Genomic DNA, 5,402 nt, shown 5'->3' with positions numbered 1-5,402 from the left:
AGGCCAGCTATACTTCCCACATTCTTCTGCACTTGGGCGTGGCCATGTGCCCAGTGGAATGTGGACAGAAGTGATGCACGCCATTTCCACACCTGGCCCATACGAGTAATCCTGCTTGCTCCTCTATGTCTTTTTCCTCTAGTAGTGCACTTGGAAGCCACGTGCTGAGGATGACATAGCCTCCATCTGCCTGGGCTCCTAAATGATGTCATGAAAGAGGGCCACCTTCTTGGCCAGTTCACTTCCCCATGTGAACAAGAAATAAACTTCTATTATGTCCCAGCCATATTATATTTTATGATCTTCTCATATCAGGTAGCCTGCCCTAACTAATACAGACACATTTTCCAGGCAAAAAATCAACTCCAAATTTGTTAATATCATTTCATTCTTGACTGACATTCTGGGTATTAATCAATAAAAGTATTAACCACCTATATAGATGAGTCCCTATTGTTATTCACTTAGAAGCTCAGCTCCGTAGACTTAGCTTAACTACAAATCAACATCTATAAATCAGGACATCTGTCCTTGAGATGTTCCACATAAGACTCATTTTAAAACAAATGTTGGGTTTTTTCTGCTCAAGGAGGCTTGACACATGCAAAGTACTTTTCCTAATTCACAGTTTAAGAGTCTCTAATAATGCCTCCATCTCAGTCTGTCTGGAGAATGAGTACCTATGTCTTTGAAGTGGGCCCCAAGAAACACAAGTGAATTTCTGGTATGCCATATATATAACAATAGTAATTGTTTGGATAACTCCATCTAACTTATCAAGATGGAGTTAACTTTATTTACACACATTATGCATCAATTCCCATCTCAATTGAAGACATAAAAAGAATTTGCAGTGTTTTGAATAATATGAGAACCAACTAGAAAACAATACATAAAGTGTAAGGTAAATGCTTTTGCAATTACTCTGAAGTATTTTCTAAATGGTTTCAAAAACATTTTAAAATGATTTTTAAAATCTGTATAAACAGTATGTATGATGTATCTGTTGAAGTACACAAATTATTTTTTCACATGCAAAAACACAGACACCCTCTTTCTTATCCTTCCCTCCTGATTACTGAAGAAAAAGTGTTTTGAGGAAGTTATTTGATTCCTTAGTTTCTGACTTCCCAGGTTGCTGGAAAAGGAGATCAGAATAGGGACCAGAGCAGAGGCCAGTTCTAGAAATGGGGGAGAGAGATTAGGAAGAAGGCAGAAGAGAAGATGTGAAGGGAAGAAAAGAAAATCTAAGCTTAAAAACAGGGAAAAGAACCTGGCTGGGTTGCTCAGTTGGTTAGAGCATCATCATCCCAATATGCCAACGCTGAGGATTCAATCCCTGATTAGGGCACGTACAAGAATCAACCAATGAATGCTTAAGTAAGTGGAACAACAAACTAATTTCTCTCTCTCTCTCCCCTTTCCTCTCTCTCTCTCTAAAAAATAAAATAAAATTTAATTTAAAAAAAAAAGAGGAAGCCTGACCTGTGGTGGCGCAGTGGATAAAGCATCGACCTGGAAATGCTGAGGTCACCGGTTCGAGGCCCTGGGCTTGCCCGGTCAAGGCATATACAGGAGTTGATGCATCCAGCTCCTCCCCTCTTCTAATAATTAATTAGTCCTTCTTTGGACTTCTCTCTCTGTCTCTCTCTCCTCTCTCTCCTTCTCTCTCTCCTCTCTAAAAATGAATAAATAAAAAAAATTAAAAAAATTAAAAAAAATTAAAAAAAATTAAAAAAAAAAAAGAGGAAGGAGAAATTGCCATGCTCAGAAAACCAGGAAACATGGGGCTGCAGGGGGCAGATGAAAGTGTCAAGTAGTTAGTTATTCAGTGACTGAAGGGGAGGATGAGTCAGTGGACAATCCCCACATAGGCTGCTGGAAGCGGCTCAGTAATGTGACCTGTACATTAAAGTTTCATTGAATTGACCTGTGAATTATAAATTCAGTATACATTTACTTTTAATGTTCAAATCACAATACAAATGATGTTCTTAATCTTCTTGTCCAACACCTACAAAGTGCTTTCCCTACATTATTTGTGAAGCTTCCAAGGATTGAGTCCTATGTGCTTAAAAACAACTGTCCACTAGTCACTCTGTAGTGTCTTCCATGGTTGATGCCCATTGCCCTACTTAAAGAAGCCTCTTGGTTGCCCCTATTTAACACACCCCTATGAGATCAGCAACCAGCGCACAGGTGGGAAGCTGGGGGCTGACAACTATGACAGAATGAAAAAGTCAGATGAGTGACCTGGGGCTGGACACCCACCTGCTTTCTCACCCCAATTCAGCTCATGTTAATCGCTGGTCAAGTTAACTAACCTTTTGAAAATATGTTCTCTCCACATTTCAGTTCTTCCTCTATTTCTTCTAATCTTGATTTCTTTGTAAACATGTCTTGAAGGCAAAAGGAATCTGATCTCAAAATGGATTCCTGTTTTGGTTTTTGAGGTCTGCCAGTAATTTGTACCATCTAAGGACATCAGAAGCAGCTATTTTGACCATAACCAGATGGCTGCAGCTTCCCAAATTATCTGTTAGCTTCAGTGTAACATTTTTTCCCATTTGTTTCATGGAACTTTTTATCGGTCTATTGGTATCTTTTACTTCAGCAACAAAAATTCCCCCAAGGAACATCTTTTCAGCCTCCCTCTCAGCTTTTTCCTAATAGTAATAAATTTAATAATCTTTTCAACTTTATAATGCAGCAAAGAAACATCAGTAACTTCCTGGTAGGCCACGCTAAGACATATAGAAAAATTAGTCTATCTGAGCCTCAGCATTTCAATAACATGTCCACCCATGCAGCTCCTCCAAAAACAGCCTCAACTCAAGCAAGATTTTGAAAATAATCTGTACTGTGTGTGCATAAAGTTTTATTTATTATGTAAAAGATATACATGTATGTATATGTATATATGTGTGTATATATAATCTTTAGGAAAATAAGGTTATGCCAAAGTCTAAATTTCAATCAAAATTGGGAAGAAGATAAAAAGAAGACTGTAGGCTCTGGTAATTGGACTTTACTTGGAATAATTAATAAGAATTGATTTAATTAAAATATTTAAATGGAAGCAATGGAAAAGTTATAATTACCATCATCAAACTGAAACTCACTATGAAATCATACAATCTCTTTCTCATAGACATACTCCTCCTTAGAAAGTCAACTAGCTTGTTCCCATCTCTTCTTTACACAGAGCCAGGGTAAGGAGATGGTGACTGAGCAGTCGACACAAGACCAGTGAAACTATCTCTTTTTCTTTTTAGTTATAATCAAGTCTTTATTTAAAAATATGATTTTCCCACTTAGCATTCTCCACTAACATGGAGAGCAGAACCCTTTCCAGCCTTCACAACCTTGTGCTCAGGTGCTGCCTTTGTGGGAGTGTTAGCAGCAGCCATTGCTGTCTTTTTCAGACACTTGCTTAGCCTTTTTTGCTTCCTTGCAGCCCTGATAACTTGTTGTCATTGAGCTTCCCTAACTTCATTTTTCTGACTCCTCTTGGTCATTATATCAGCATGAGATGCACCAGTAATGGCTCCCATGAATTTGATGGCACGGCAAGTACTTTTCTTTTAAAATTCTTCTGTCTCTTTTTGTGCTCTCTTCTGTAGAGGATGGTCCAGTTTATCTATCAAGGATTCTTCTTGGAAAGGAATGTTGATTCACATTTTGCATTAAGAAACTGGAAAACATTCCCATCAGTACTGGCATAGTGCCTCCTGTGCCTCAGGTAAATCTTGTACCCACTGAAATTGCACAACTTGACCTTCATGGCATAGCTGCCAGAAAGAAGGAAAGACGGAGAAGAACAAAGCTATCTTTTGTACCTATTCCAATCCTTCATCTGGACCTTTGTCCAGGCTGGTGTTGCTCTGACAACAATACATTGATAGATAATGTCTCCTAAAAGCTTCAATTGGAAGCTAAAGAAAAAAAAAAACAGACAGGAAAAGGAACATGGCTTTAGGTAGGATGGAGAGTTAAGCTGGAGAATGTTCTTATATAGAAGCAGAGAGGATTGTAGTCTTTTTCTGCACTGATTTATATTTTTTGTATTAGTCTTAAATATGTGAGAAAAGATCAACTTGGGTTAAGAAACTTGTTTGAGGAGTGGCTCAAGTTCATTCCTTAAACTTCTCCAGGCTTCCATTTGTTCCAAATGTAAATTAAGAAGAACAATTTCTTATTGTTTTTTCAGGGCAACTTTGAGAATGTGAGATGTAAATGTGTTATTAAATATTGCCATTCTGTATTGTCAGGATAGATTAGGTTATGCTGAGATTAAAAAACTAAAACAAAACAAAGTAAAATGCTAAACTAAACCTATTGGCCAAACTTGCCACTTGACCTCTTCCAAGTATGAGATGGAGGCAAGGAAAATAGTTTTCCCACGTATCCAGGAAAATTAAGTGAAAACTAAAAATGTCTTCGTCAGAGTTATGTAAGGAAGTACATAGACTATACAGAAAATTGTACAATATATTTAGGAAAACATAGATAATAAATAGTATAGGGAATGATCAATGTGCTCACCAGTACCTAATAAACAGAAGTTTTTTGCCCAAAACTCATCCACATGTTAGGGAAGCTGAAGACAATTCTTACAGTTCTTTCTCTCAAAGAGGTTTCACTCTTGTTGGGGAGACAAGATATGCTTCAAAGAAATGAGGAAGCTAGAAATAGTGGAGAGTTCTGAGTTAGGAGCCAGCACATTTGAATCCAACTTTCAGCTCTGGCACTTACTAGCTGCAACATCTTGGACAAGTACGTTAGTCATCCTGGGGTTCCCCATCTGAAAACTGCATATAAGAGCATCTACTTTATCTGTCTCATGAGGCTGTGGTGAGGGCCAGATGAGATGACCCATGTTCTTGAGTACTGCGAATGACAAATTGTTCTCCAGATATAACCTATAACTAGAGAAAAATACAAAATATAACAGCAATTGTATTTAAATCATTTATTGATCACCTGCTCTTTTATAGGCTATATGTAGGATTTGTCTCCTTGGAGTCTGGTTGTGGATCTAAACAGGGAAAGAGAAGGAAGGGAAACTCAATTCCAGGTGTGGCAAGCAGTTTGACATAGAGGGAGGGGATGGATTTGTAAGAGTAAAGCTTAGTATTAAAGACAGAGAGAAATGAACAGTTTCTAGAGATTTGTGGTTGTACAACAATGTGAATATATCTAACATTACTGACTTGTATACATAAAAGTGCTTAAGATGGTGAATTTTTTTGTTATGTGTATTTTACCACAATTAAAAATTAAAAAAAAAAAGAAGGTAGATCTTAACAGCACCAGCGTTTTCAGGGAAACCCCAGGATTTGTATGAAGAAGCCCATTGATGAAGAAATTTTAAAGGCAGGCTGACAAGAGTGATTTAGATC

General features: G+C 37.6%; 1 pseudogene; it reads right to left on the bottom strand.

Annotated features, from left to right (window-relative positions):
* Positions 1–3,314: 3,314 nt before the first annotated feature.
* Positions 3,315–3,784, bottom strand: LOC136306510 (large ribosomal subunit protein eL24-like; annotated as a pseudogene).
* Positions 3,785–5,402: the final 1,618 nt, after the last annotated feature.

Source organism: Saccopteryx bilineata, chromosome 5 (genome assembly GCF_036850765.1).
Source record: "Saccopteryx bilineata isolate mSacBil1 chromosome 5, mSacBil1_pri_phased_curated, whole genome shotgun sequence".
In the NCBI taxonomy this organism is placed as follows: Eukaryota; Metazoa; Chordata; class Mammalia; order Chiroptera; family Emballonuridae; genus Saccopteryx; species Saccopteryx bilineata.
Note: the sequence above shows the minus strand (reverse complement) of the source record. Positions and strands in the feature narration are given on the sequence as shown.